Source organism: Canis lupus, chromosome 18 (assembly GCF_011100685.1).
Source record: "Canis lupus familiaris isolate Mischka breed German Shepherd chromosome 18, alternate assembly UU_Cfam_GSD_1.0, whole genome shotgun sequence".
In the NCBI taxonomy this organism is placed as follows: Eukaryota; Metazoa; Chordata; class Mammalia; order Carnivora; family Canidae; genus Canis; species Canis lupus.
This window is the reverse complement of record NC_049239.1, coordinates 23,249,604-23,265,128: the sequence shown is the minus strand read 5'-3', so window position 1 is coordinate 23,265,128 and position 15,525 is coordinate 23,249,604. Positions and strand designations below refer to the sequence as shown.

Below are 15,525 nucleotides of genomic sequence, written 5' to 3'. Positions count from 1 at the left end.
TCAACCTTAAACATGGAGAAATATTTAGACAATAGTATTTTTGGCATAAATGTATCTATTACATAATACATTTTCTTGACAACACACATTTATTTTTATGTTTGACAAAATGATCGATGTCCATATTTTTTAAGTCACAAAAAAATTTATGATAAAAAGCAGCACCTTTTCATCTCTGCCAGTTGCTAATCCCTACAGAAAATTATTTCAACTCTTTTGTTATTTCTTCTGATTCTTACCTCCATTTTTCTAAGTGACATTTGTATGCTATTCTTTCTTGATACCATTGATGTTAGACAATATCTGTTGACTTTCTATTAAGGAAAATGAGGATTTTAGTATTCTTTTCTTGCAGTACTATAGCTAAAATATCTCTGCAGTACATGGGAAGCCCCCAGGTATCCATCCCCTCATCGTCCCAATTTAGCTGTAGCATAATTTTTAGTTAAGTAGCAACCATTTACATTAGCGTAATTAGGAAAATAGATCACACTTCTTTTTATGCCCCCTCTGGGATTAAATACTAATCTCTTCTTTTTTCCTTTTGGCTTAGATTTTATATATTACTTTCCCTAATTTTTCAACAAACACCAAACTTTTACTATACTTCCTCTCCTCCTCTCAGTCTCCAGCAGTTCCAAGTTTTTGATTTTTAAACTAGAGATATCCTTTCTGGTTCTGTTACTATTCCACAGTTTAACTTCACCATTATCCTTGAGCATCCCCTCTACCACTCACTTGCAGTCTTCTTTATGAGTTTTTATGACCTTTTACTGAAATGTACCTTCTGGTTGCTTCTTGAAGATGGATACAAAGTAAAATCCTGAGTCTTTTATGTTTGAAAATATTATTATTCACTCTTTACATATAATTGATATGTATTAAATTCTGGAATGAAAATCATTTGCTTCAGAATTTTGAGGCTATTGCTCTATTGCTTAAAGACTTTCAGTGTAGCCAGTAAGAAGTTGATGCCTTTCTAATTTCAGTTTTGTATGTAATCTGTTTCCTGTCATCGTATCCCCGTTATCTTCACCCTCAAGTGCTTCTGTGTTTTAAATTTTTCTCAAATTTCTCTTAGAATTGATCTTTTCTCTTCTGTGTTAGGCCTTATATAGGAGACTTCATGGCCTTAAGTCTGGAAAATATTATTTTTAAAATGTTTCTTCTTTCCATTTACATCTTGATTCTCTTTCCCTCAATTTTGTGGCTTGTTTATTGTACTAACTTTGGACCACTTCTCCTGATTTCACCCATACCTATGCAATTCTTATTCTCAGAAGAACCATAGACTTCCAATTCCTGAGAATTTCTAAGGTTCTTTTTCATGAATCAGCTTGCTTATTGTCTCCCTTCACCTTGTAAGCATTTAGATTTCAGCTTTTCTAGTGTGCAAAGGCAGTCAGCACTTTTGATATGTCATAGAACTTCCAGAATGTTGCTGACGTTTCTTTGGCTTTTCAACTCAAGTTTTGTTTTGTCCTCTTCGGATTACGTCCTTTATTATCATTTTAGTAGTTGCAAGAGGGAGCCGAAGCACATAGTCTTTCCTTTTTTACTTCATCTTTAATTATATTTTCTCAATAGGTCTTAAAGACACAATATCTCTTTATATATGTAACATATATATAGTATTTATATTGGACACACATATATACGTACATATACATGGCCTCTGAGATCATCTATGACCTCCTCCTTATAAATTCAATGGTTTTTCTTCTTTCTGTTTGGATCCTCTTTCCCCCACTAACTGTGATGTTTATCATATGGCTTTCTTCTTTTTTCTCTCAGTTAGGTTATCTGCATGCTCTGATTCTTTTTCTTTTCTTTTTTTGCTCTGATTTTCTGTGAAGGAATATCTAGGCTTGGGATCCTAAGTATCCAATCCATAGAACAATCTCTATTACGGACTGAATGTCCCCCAAATTCATATGTTTAAGCCCTAACCCCCAGTACTTCAAGTATGACTGTATTTGGAAATAAAGACCATTAAAGAAATGATGAAGTTAAAGTGAGGCCATTAGAGTGGGCCCTAATCCAGTCTGACTGGTGTCCTTATAAAAAGAAGAAATTTGATCACACAAAGAAACATCAGGGATGCGTGTCTACAAAGGAAATACCATGTGAGTATAGCTAGAAGGTAGCCATCCACAAGCCAAAGAGAGAAGCCTCAGAAAGAACCGATTTTGCCGACACCCTTGATCTTGGACTTGTAGCATCCAGAGCTATGATAAAACAAATATCTGCTGTTTATGCCACCCAGTCCATGGAATTTTGTTATACTACAGCTATAATAAACTAGTGAAATCCCTATATTAAAATTTTAAGTATGTGAATATGGAAAGATCCTCCAAGAGATGGGGCACCCAGAAGATTAAGAATCTTTGCGTTGGGCAGCCCCGGTGGCGCAGCGGTTTAGCGCCGCCTGCAGCCCAGGGCGTGATCGTGGAGACCCTGGATGGAGTCCCACATCGGGCTCTCTGCATGGAGCCTGCTTCTCCCTCTGCCTGTGTCTCTGCCTCTCTCTCTCTGCATCTCTACGAATAAATAAATAAATAATCTTTAAAAAAAAAAAAGAATCTTTGCGTTAAGAAAGTGGTTTTTAAATTGGTATCTTTGGGTCAGGATCATATAACTCTCATGGAGTTGGTCCCCGGAATCCACATTTAGAGCAAGCTTTCTAGATGATTCTTATGTACACAAAATCTCCTAATGATTTTCCTCAGCTGTTGTTTCCTATGTGGAGCTAAGACCAGGAGGTATCAGCTTCCCACATTAATGTGATTCCCTTTTAGAGTAGAGGAAATTGAATCACCTACTTATTTTCCCTTTATTGTTTGGCCTAATTGTATCCTTAGGCCTGTAATACTGGAAAGACAGGCTTTGTAGAGGAAATGACCAGTGAAGACTCTATAAGGGTCCAGGAAAGTAGTAGGGTTGCATGAACTGCATCTTAGGGAGCTAAATAGAATAATCTGTGGCCATTGAAGCTTTAGGGTACCATCTCGCAAGGAGGTCAAGGAAAGTTAGCTACACAAATTACTAAATTTAATAACTTGGCTGCATTCAAGGGCAAATCCTCATTTTGTGGGGCCTGAAGTATATACAGTTTAGCAACCTCTTCGGGAAATATATTCATTCAAACATAAATTTCAAATTGCTCAGATCCTTCCTCAGGTCACAAAAGGGGCAAGTACCAGTAAGGAGTCCTGAGGCTTAAGCTTTATTGGCTCTGAGGTAACTTCACCTCACCTGCATTGTTTTTATGTTTTGTTTTGTACTTTCCCTTCCTATTTCCACAAAATGATTAGCAATGAAACTTCAAATTGAACTTTTGTGTTTGTTTTCAGTAACAGCAGAATTAAAGCTAGATCTACTCTACGCACCTTCTGTTTAAAGGAATGGACTTGAGAATGAAGGTGCCTTAGTGGTTTCCAAGCTCCAAAGATGCTGTGTGTCTGCCTCTGGGCCAGGCTTTCCTCACACCTTTTCTGGACCTTGCTCCCTCAATTTTTTACCTGTTATATTTTTAATCTCTCCTGCTTTGCTTTATCTATCTCTGGGTTTCTTAACCTACCAGTACTATTGGCATTACGAATAGGTCTAAGCTGGGGAAAGGGGTATCCTGTGCACTATAGCCTGTTTAGCTGTCCCTGGCTTCCATGGAATAGATGCCAGCTGAAGTCGCCCCTCAGTCATGCCAATCGAAAAATCTCCAGATATTACCAGACACGCCTTGGGAGGCAGAATTGCTGAGGTCAAATCACTGAGACTAGCCCATCATTCTATAACAGGATCCGGAGCCCACCATAGAACACCCCCCCTAAATATATATCCATGTGATACCAAATCCCTCTTAGATCCCTTAGATCAGGTACCTTGAGAGTAGCCAAAGCCCATTTTCTCTATTTTCTCACATTGTATTTATTTCTTAGCTTTTAATATCTTTTGAAATGTTATATTTGATGCACAAAATAATATGTAAAAAGAATAATGTAAACATGCTAGAAAGCATAATAATGAAATCAACACCAGTGAGTCCACCACTCAACTCAAGGAGAATATCACCAATCCCATTGTCGAGGCAGCTACTGTTTTCCCCTCTTCATGCCTCCTGCTCTATAGAAGTGATTACTACCCATATTTTATGTCTGTCTGTTTGTGTTTTTATTTTAAAACTTGTTATAATAAATGTTTTGAGTATTATTTCTTAGATTCAGTCATCTTCCTTGCAGTTAGAATCCTTTGTTGTGAAACTAGATTAGTGAATTAGGACCACAAATTAGATTTCTAGGTTCCAATCCTGCCTCTACACTTAGAACACTTGGCAAATTCCTTAACCCCTTTCTGCCTCTATTTCCTGATTTGTGAAAGGGGAAATGTTAGTCTTCTCTGAGGGCAAAAATGAGTTAATGGAAGTAAAGGACCAAGAAGTATGCATCGCACACATTAGAAGCTATGTATAAGCTCTTATTAGTCACTTTGACTGGGATGTAATACATTCCATCATATGAATATAGCACAGTTTACCCGTTACCTGTCAAAAGGACAGTTGGGTGGTACCCAGGATTTTGCTTTATTGATATTTCTGTGATTACTGTAGTAAGTATCTTCTACACATTCCTGCAGGAACGCCCCCAGGACATATATTCTGGCTGTTGCCTGTTACAGGTTAATTGCTGATGATGTTCACTTGTACAAGATAATGCTCTCCCAAGGCAGAAAGCAGTTACATAAAGTCCCACTCTCCAGCAGTGTCTAAGTTTCTGGTGATACACACATCTTCCAAACCCTTTCCTCTTGGTCTCTTTAATCCATATATTTTCAGCAGTCTTCCCTTGATTCATTTGTTTATCCCCACCCAAGACCTCAATGTCTTTGCAACTATAATAGCACTTTTGTTTTTGATTTTACTTTATTATTTTCATAACCCAAATTTTATTTCAGAAGCAGGGACATACACAGTGTAAAAGATTAGAATATGCAGACCAAAAAATACCATACTAAAATATCAGACAGTGATAAGTCCTATGGAGAAAAATAATCCTGGTTAGGGAGGCAAGAGTAAAGGGGTTGCTATATTTGGTAGGGTGGTCAGAAAAAGATTTTCTGGGGAAGTGATATGTCACCTATACAAAATTCCCACTAGTCATGTTTCAAGGCTCAATAGCCAATTGTGGCGAATGGCTCCATAGTAGACTGTGGAGAGCTAGAGGAGCACCAACAGAGTGTGTGGCTGAGATCGATTTCAAGGACCATACCATTGAAATATCAGAGGATAGAGCACCGGTTGGCTAGAGTGATAGGGGATGATTCATCCCTATGCAAAGAAAGACAGTAATCTTTCCACGGAGGAGTACCTGACAGAGGATGATGGTGGTTGATTACATGGAGGGGTAGCAGGTGGTATGGTTGTGATCACATGAGCTTCAAAGCAGCAAGGGTTTTATGTTTACTATTTGGTTTTAAATTTTTATTTGGTAGATGAATTTAGAGTGAAAAGTATTAGGAACGGGCCAGAAGAATCAATTAAAACATCTTTCTTAATGTGGGTTTAGAGTAAAAAAAGCCACTACCAGTAGATACCACTGGTAGAGAAACAACAGTTTCAGGGGACAAGCTGATTTTAATTAAAGCAGGAAGCTAAAGGAGCACTAGAAAAAGAAGTAGAAGTGACAGTGGATTTTGCTAAAGACAGAGTAGGCATTTGAGACGATTTAATGGAAGTGTTTGAAAAGTTTGGAAGGGCAGAGTCAGACTGGGAGCTGCATAGAACTTTATGGGGATAAGAGTCCAGCCATTGATTATTGATCTCCTTGGGTAAGGGAGTGTCACTGCTTCCCGTGGGGTGCACAGTCACCGCATAGAGATGTGTCACAATGGATTAGCCCTGATGATCTCTTCAGGGAAGATGACTAATCTTAATTTTTAACTTTATTAGAAAATAGAAACCATCAAACAGGTGGATCCTTTCTCTCCTATCACCAAGTCCACTACTTCTGTGTGACTTTTCTACTGCCTTCCTTGTTAAAGTGGGGAGTGCTCTTTCTCCTTTCACAACGTGCCATCCCTTTTACCCATGCTCTGTATCCTACCCTGTTGACTTTGCTTAAGGATTGGTTATCTTTTATACCTTATCATTTCCTCTTTCTATAAAATTAGCAACAAATATAATTTTGTTAGGGGTTCATAACCTTTCTTGTGTATCATGGATCTCTTAGGCAGTCTGGTCAAGTCTATGGACCTTTAAATGTATTAAATCATTATGTAGGGGACACCTGGGTGGCTCAGTCGGTTAAGCATCTGCCTTTGGCTCAGGTCATGATCTCAGGGTTCTGGGATCAAGCCCCATATTGGGCTCCCTGCTCTGCAGGGAGTATGCTTCTCCCTCTGCCCCTCCTCGTGCTCATGCTTGCACATGCTCTCTCTCTTTCTCTCTCTCTCTGAAATAAAATCTTTTAAAAAACCATTATGTAGGATTACTAAGTAAAATATTGGAAAAAGCCAGCAAATTATAAATATATTGAAATAAAGTTATCACACCACAAGAATAATAATTTGTAGTATGAAAGCATGTAGCTTCCTAATTTGAATATTAAGTAATAAGACCTAGCAACTGGTCTTTTCAGCACTGTAATTCCAAATTAATGATGAATGTTAATAATATTTTGAGATACCTGTAACAACCCTAAGGTAATATTAAAATATCTGTTATTTCTTGGAGCTCAGTTCATAAAGCATCCAACTCTTGGTTTCAGCTCAGGTCATAATCTCGGGATTGTGAGATTGAGCCTCATAACAGGCTTCAGGCTCAGTGGGGAGTTTGAGATTCTCTCTCTGCCCTTCGCCCCACTTGCACACGCTCTCTTTCTCTCAAATAAATAAATATTTAAAAAATAAAATATCTAGTATTTCTCTTGCTTATTAAACAATGGATATTAATACTACTGTAATTTATTTCTTACATTTACATGATAGAGGTGCTAAATTTCAATTGGAGATTATACAACTAAATAATGATGATTTTTTTTTCAATTGAAGCTGGTGCATTTCCTGAACTCAGGAAATCAGGCCATAGTTAACATGGTTAACATAGTTATTCTTGCTCTATAATTTTTATCTTATAAAACATTCTAAAATTTTTGAGTAAGAATAAAGTTTTCATTTTTGCAAAGTTAGAGATCCTTGTGATCTACTCGTATCTACCTTTTCAGTCTCGTCTACACTAATATATTGCTAACAGATCACTTCTATTTTCACTTTTTCCATCTTTATTGAGGTGTAATTGACACATGAGATTGTGTAGGTTTAAGGTGGATAACATGTTGATTTGATAAATTTATAAATTGCAAAAAGGCTACCACCTTAGTGTCAGCTAACATATCCATCATGTCACAGGGTTACAATTTCTTTTTTGTAGTGAGAACATTTGAGATTTACTGTCTTAGCACTTAACTTTTAGTATATAATACAGTATTAATCATCATCATCATGCTGCACATTAGGTCCCCAGGACTTACTCATCTTGTAACTGGGAGTTTGTACCCTTTGATTAACATCTTCCCATCTCTAGGGAAATCTGGGTGGCTCCATCAGTTAAGTGTCTGTCTTTGGCTCAGATCATGATCTTCAGGTCCTGGGTGGAGCCCCACCCACATCAGGTTCTCTGCTCAGCAAAGAGTCTGCTTCTCCTTCTCCCTCATTGTTCTCTCTCTCTTACTCTTTCTCAAATAAATAAATAAAATCTTTAAAAAAAAAATCTTCCCATCTCCATCTCCCCACCTCCCTTTCTGACTTACTTCACTTAGTATAATGCTTTCAGGGTTATCTATGTTGCTGCAAATGGCAGGATCTCCTTTTATATCACGACTGAATAATATTCACATCTTTATCCATTCATCCATTGACACTTAAGTTGGTTTTATTTCTTGACTATTGTAAATAATGCTACATGGGAATGCAGATATCTCTTTGAGATTCTCTTTTGATTTCCATTGGATATACAAGTAGAAATGGAGTTGCTGGATCATATAGTCATTCTAGTTTTAATTTTTTGAGGAGTTTCCATGCCATTTTCCATAATGGCTATACCAGTTGACATTTCCTCCTCACTGCTACATCTTCCCTACATCTTCACCAACACTTATTTTTTTATTTTTTATAATAACCATTTTAACAGTTGTAACATGATATCTCAATGTGGTATGACGATGATAAGTGATGCTGAGCACCTCTATTTGCTCTTTAATATCCCCTTCTTGTTATACTCTCTCCTTCCCTGGACTAGCCTTCAAACATACCTACTTTTTTTTATAAGCCACTTCCTTTTCTTCTAAACTGGATTTAGAGAAGATTCTCCTAGCCCTTTCTTTATCTTTGGTCTGATTTTGATTCTCATATTATATTAAAATTGGCTGTTTACTTGCCAGTCTAATTTATAAGATAGCTCCTTCAGATAGGTACTGTGTTATATTCGTGTTTGAAGTTGTAGACAAAGAACATAGACAATAAGAGAGTGAAACTGTGTCTGTAGTGAATCCTGACATCATCCAATATGTTCTCTTCATTGTCTGCTCTCTTGCAATTCCCATTGTACTTATTGCCAGAACCACTATGAAACTAATTATTCTCTAATTTCTTTTAGGTTAATTTTGTCTGCCTTCTACCCCCACCCTTACCCCCACCAACCACCTACCCACTTCCCCACTGGCAAACAAGGTAGGATCCTGTTTTATAAGTGTGGCAGTAGTTTTAGTTTGGCTGCCCATTAATAACACCTGAGGACATTGTAAATAATATCTATGCTGTGATGCCCCACCCACAGACTGAAGTGGGGATTTTAAACCAGCCTCCAGATGATTGTTATGTTTATCTAGGATGGTGAAATACTGAAGCATTATGTGTCCCTGTAAACCTTAGGAAATACTGGTCCTATATGTGATGCCAAATAAATGTTTTATGTGTAATAATCAGAACTTTTATGATTATACACACACATAAGACTGCAATTTTGAAATAGATAAGAATTTACCATTTACCAGACTTACTGTACTATATTAGTCTTTTTAGAGACTGATTTTATTTTATAAATTAATTATTTAATAGCATTTTCCAGACTATGTAATAATAGTCTTTTGCCATGAAATTCTGCTCTGTTGTATCTGTATTACATTCATAAAACACCTTTAACTCACACTCAGAAAAATCAATACAGGTGTTAAATCCTACTATTCACTGTGATAAATTCAATTTTATAATTCCATTTGTTCTACCTTATGTTTTTATTTTATGAGAACCTCACATCTGCCACAAGAGAGTAGTTTCTACAAATTGCTCTCTTCAAAGATCTCTAAAATCCACAAATAATGTGAGACCTCTTAAACTCTGATTTCATCCGCAACTTCCAGAGAATTTTTTTTAAAACGTACTCTTTTCCTTTTTATTTTTCTCTAAAGCTTTTGGTGTAAAAAAAAAAAAAAAAAAGGACTAAATTAGAGAAACCAGAATTTGAGTGAAAAAATTAAAACATCTTGAGAGTTTCTGGTCATACTATGACAAGATCAGGGAATTAGTATGAATAGAAAGTGTGTAAAGGGAAGGACAAATCATCTTGCCAGATACTTTTCACATGATTTCCTGTAGAAACAACCTGGATCTGTATCTCACTTTTAAAAAGCATCTGTTTATGATAAAATCCTATAGTTTCTAAGTTGCGATAGGGCTCTAAACATGGAAATTCAAGGCTATTCATGTTTAAATTGGCTTTTATTTTTCATTTGTTGAAAACATTCCTCATTAAATTTTCTTGTACTTACTGCTTGATTTTAAAACTATAGTTTGTATTGAGGAAGTGCTTCCAATCTATAATTTGAAAAGGAATGTATATGTTTCTACAAACATTTTCCACCCCAATTAATTTTTACTTCTTGTAAAGTCAAAATGTAGCCAAAAGAGATCATGACGGTTTAATATGTTATTATTAAATTCTCAGGTTAGCAGCTTTACACTCAGCAGAATTAAATCCTATTTTCACATGATGCATAGTTTTTTGAACTTTAATCACTGATATAATTTAATTGGATTTAGGTCTAAGAGGATTTAAATAAATACATGGAAAATTAATGGTAAGATATTTTTAGAGTTAATTCATAGAAAATTCTGATATATTAGAAATATCAAAAATAAACTCGGGAAAGGAGGAAAAAAAGAAATACCTATAAAACATACTGCCATTTTTTAACATTTAAAAGCCAACCCAGTATTTACACAATTATTTAGTAATTCAGTCTTTTTAAACAGGATTTAAAAGAACTTTTCATGTGACTTTAAAACATTTTAATAATGTGTATCCTTTCAAAATCATGAGTAATGATAATATTCATTAGTAAACTAAAACTGGTAATCAAAATAAAGATCCCTCTTGATATTACACAAGGGAAATTTTTTCACATAGCATCTAAGAATTATTGAAAACATTTTTGTACTATTTTTTTATATTCCATGAGAAAAATGTTATTTCCTTATTCACATTTATTACAATTTGTTTAAATTTACCTTTAAGGAAATATTAGATATGGTGTATTTGTGTTTCTTTATTTACTGAAAGTGTGCCCTTACTTTTTCTGATCAATGTTTTATTTCTAGAATAAAGTTCAGCTGACCAATAGTTAATTTTTTTGAAAGTTAACAAAAATAGCCAACATATAAATTTTACTTCTTATTTCATTTTAACTGTTTTAATTCATAGATATTATAACACTGTTTGAAAAGTAGCAGAACATAATAGCAAAGAACAAAGAGTATGCAGCCAGCCTGTACGGACTCTAGTATCCAATCTCCCACTTATGAGATGAGTGATCCTGACCAATTGTTCCACATCCCTATGTCTCAGTTTTCTTATCTGTGAGAGAGAGGTGATCACAGTACTTAATTCACAGCTTTTATGAGAGGATTCATTAATTATTAAATGCCTAAGACATAGTCCCTAAATATTTGCTACCATGATTGTTGTCTAAACTAGACGTAGAATCAGTACACAATTCTTTTTTTTAAAATATTTTATTTATTTATTCATGAGAGACAAAGAGAAAGAGAGAGGCAGAGACACAGGTAGAGGGAGAAGCAAGCTCCATGCAGGGAGCCGGACGTGGGACTCGATCCAGGCTCTCCAGGATCACACACTGGGCTGAAGGTGGCGCTAAACTGCTGAGCCACCCAGGGATCCCCTCAGTACACAATTCTAATGTGCTGCTATAAGTAAGAAAAATAATCCTACATATTTTTAGGGCTTTACAACTGCATTTTAGAAATCTACATAGAGATATGAAGAATGAACAAATGAACAAAACAGTCTCTACCCTTAAATATTTGCAATATAATGGAGAAGATAGATAATGCACATTTGCCATTTATAGCACAACTAAATGAAACTGTAATAAATGTTTAAATCCAATGCTAAGTAAGCATATGAAAGCTGGGGGCTGCGGATTTCTGGAGGAGAGATATAATTTAAATTGGACTGTTAGGGGCATCTGAGTGGCTCATTGGTTGAGCATCTGCCTTTGGCTCAGATCGTGATCCCACATCAGGCTCCCCACAGGGAGCCTGCCTCTCCCTCTGCCTGTGTCTCTGTCTCTCTCTGTGTGTCTCTGTGAATAAAGAAATAAAATATTTTTAATTAATTAATTAGACTGTTAATGATATTCGGAATTTCAATTTGTATAGAGTAGTAGTGGGAACAGAGTGAATAAAGGAAAGAACAGAAATTTTAGAGCTGTTTAAAATAATAACTAATCTCCAAAGTAGATAGTTAAAGTGGGGGGATGTGAATGGTGGAAGGTAGGGTGCAGAGTAAAAGTTAAGAATGGAAATGTGGTTGGGACCAGATCCTGGAAATTTTTCCTGTACTTTTGAAACTTACTCTAGGCAATGCAGGAGCCAGTGGGGGATTCTGAATATGTGCATACCATCACTAGAATTGTAATTAGTACAGTTACCTTAGCAGTAGTATGTTGGATAAATAGAAGGTAGAGGAAAATAGAGGCATGAAGCCAGTAAGTAGCAGGTAGAATTTAAAACCAGGTCTGTCTGTCGAGAGGCCTGTGCTCTTTCCACAGCATCATACCATTGAGAAGCAGAGTACAGCTTTGGTGTGAACTTCACTTCTCCCAACTGGTCTTCACCATATACCATTAGCTCTGCCTTCTGTTATGCGGTGTTTCTTTCCCCTTGGTTCTTACTCCCTTAGCATGACCACATTTTACCTTACTAATGGTGAAGAACTAGTGAAGTAGTTAGTAGTTGGTGACAGGATAGAGAGAAACTACTGACTAGTATAAGGAGGAACTGTGTCCCACTTATGGTTACTTATGGCAAAGATTGAGAGCCCCACGGACTCCAGTATTAAACCGTGGTAAGTGATTAGTTTAGCTGTATTTACAGTCTTTACAGTCCCTTGTAATCTGTGTTGAGTTGAGCATTACTGAAATTTCCTGAAAAACAAATAAAAAATTTTCTCTGAAAGATAACAATACTAAGGCATAAAATTTTGAGGCATAATTTGTTTTGTTTTGTTTTGTTTTTTACCATTCCCAAACAAATCAAAAGTTGGGGCACCTGGATAGCTCAGTGGTTGAGCATCTGCCTTTGGCTCAGGTCATGATCCCAGAGTCCTAGGATAGAGTCCCACATCAGGTCCCTGCAGGGAGCCTGCTTCTCCCTCTGCCTGTGTCTCTGCCTCTCTGTGTGTCACTCACGAATAAATAAAAATATTTTTTAAAAAAAGAAAAGAAAAATAAATCAAAAGTAGATATATATTTAAGCTATATTTTATGGCACTTCATAGACTATCCCATATTAGTAATAAACTTTAAATTTAGCATTATTCATACTTTTTCTCTAAGTTTCTAAATTTCAGGCTATTTTCCTAAAATTATTCTCACCACTCTTATTTTAAGCTAATAGTAAATTAGTTGATTTGAATTCTGTACATATAGTTCTCTTAGATACTTCTGTTTTTAAAAGTATTTACATTTTTCCCATTTATTCCACTTTATTACATCAAAAGTAAAAGAAATTCTTATATTTTAGAATTTAATTTTTTTACTGAGTGGAAAAAGGCATTAAAGTATAATTCGCCTATAAATGGCAGATGGTATTTCACATTAATGTTAGCAGTTGAGTAAATTTCATCCATTAAAAAGGGCATGCATCAGGCCAATAATGTTCTTGTAGTAATAATATTGTTCTAGTTCAAATGCTTTGGAGTATAAACATTTCAAATACAAATCTTGTTTATAGTTCAAAAGATTATAATTCTGGCATATAAACTACTTGAATAATGACAGTCATTATAATTAAGTATAAAAGCATAAACACTAAAAATGATGTCGGGTTAAAGACTACCATTTATAAACCATTAGAACTCTTTTAATGTGTTATACTCAAAATATATTTTCTTTTCATGATATTTATAGGACACATAGTTAACATATACATTGATGGACACTGATACTGTGCATAGATGTAAAATGTAGAAAGAAAAAGTAAAATATAAATAAACATTTTTGTTAAAATAATAGAATGAGAAAGAGGATATATTAGATGAAATTATAATATTGTCTAAGGCAGTTAAATATATTCCATGAAGGGAGATTTACTGGATCATTTTACTTATTTATTTAAAAATGAAATCTTTTTTTAGAGAGTTAAATTGTCTCTTCTTCTTGGATTCGTTTTTACTTCCCTAAATCTCTGAGTGTCATAACATCTTGTAATAGTAAGTTGTTAAATCCTTAATTGTAACATAATTATGAGACTCAACAGGGAGCCCAGAAAAAATGCTTTGTAATTTAATTTTTATTTTATTTTATTTTCCTCCTTTGAGATGTGCAAGAGGAGTAAGTTGACCATTAATGTGCATTGGAACAATTAAATTGTAATATAGGAATATTGTGATGAAATGATGTGTATTTAACCTTTTGCTTTTAATTCCTTCTTGGAATAGAAAATTTGGAAATAGCATTACACCCTGTTGTTTAACTGCCTTTAAGAAATGTTTTTGGCAGAACAAATAGCTTAATTTGATGGGCTTTTGTTGATGATAAACTCTGGAGCAGAACCACAATACATCCTGATTTCCACAACAAATGAAGAAAATAATTTTTCTTACTATCTTGTCAGGATATTTGTGCATGATGGCTTTAAAATAACTCCATTTTCAGGAGCTATGTTATCTTTTCTCACATGAATGAACATTTGAATGCTATCCTGAGCCTGTTAAGTGTTATATATAAAAAAAAAAACCCCACAAAACTTGAGTAAATCTGTAATGACATTGTTTTGGAAAGAGTTCCTGTGTATTGGACTTCGTAGTGGTAAGTGTTCATAATTTAACCTTCTGCATCTCTCCCATCCTCTCAAAGTGATCTGGTCAAGATCCTTTTCCTCTGTTTTCAGAAATCCCACCAGTCTTTCAAAGTCTAAATTTTTGTTAACATCCTACAGAATTCCCTCTCTGATTAAACCCCAAATTGCTACTTGTCTCATTCCTTTGCCACTGGTTACAGCAATTTCATGCCAGTGAAGTTTATCTCTGAAATTTTACTGTGGATGGACTTTACAAAGAATGTTAAAAAGATGTAGTGATTGATAGAAGTCAATCAACAGACATTGAATAAGCAGTAACCACGCAGAAGGCATTGTGCCAGGTTGGGTTGTGCATTGGTAGGGATACAGAAGTAAGACATTGCCCTCCTCTCTATAACTTACAGATTAATATGAGACTTAAGTACACAAATTGTAATACAATCCTAATACAGAAAGTAAGAACAATATAGAGGATCAAAGGAGAAATAAATATTATTTATTTAAAAAGATATTAGGAAAGGTTTTATTGTGAAATACTTTATACAATATGCCTGGAGGAATGATTTTTTTCTTTTCTAGTGCAATTGAAATGATTCCACTTGCCACTAAAAACAATACAGATCCTGAAAATCTTGAGAAATGCCATTTTTTGTATTCACTATGACAAAATATATTATGTTTCGTTGGTGGCATAACTGTAGAGAGTCTGAGATTTTGCCTCACTTGTAAGACAGCAAGTTAGCTGTCACCATGTCCTAGATGCTGCCAGAAGACATGAGACTCATGGGTCAGAAACAAAGAACTCTATTAGCCACAGCATTGCATGCAGCATGGCCATCATGTTTCCAGCAATTGCTTTGCCCTCAGAAGTCCCACAGGGGGTGATGCATAGCATCACCAGGTATGATGCTGCACACAGAGTGCGTATGTGTTATGCCTGATGAACCCAAGCTTAGGAAATATGAAATCTCACAAGGGGTACATTAGCAAACCTATTCAACCTTTGTCTGGAGGGAGACATTCTCTTTATTATCCTGGTCAGGAAGCTAGTCTTTCATTTCCCCTGGAGGGAAGTTCTATCTTTACCTTCAAGCCTGTTTGAAAAGATAATGTAGAACAAAACTGTCAAAAGGTGTGTAGAAATTCTGTAGAGAA

The 15,525-nt window shown here is 35.4% G+C and overlaps 1 protein-coding gene across 1 annotated transcript in view; it reads left to right on the top strand.

Moving 5' to 3' along the window:
• SEMA3E (semaphorin 3E) overlaps positions 1-15,525 on the top strand; it is a 235,944-nt gene that overhangs the window by 135,119 nt on the left and 85,300 nt on the right. The window lies entirely within an intron of this gene.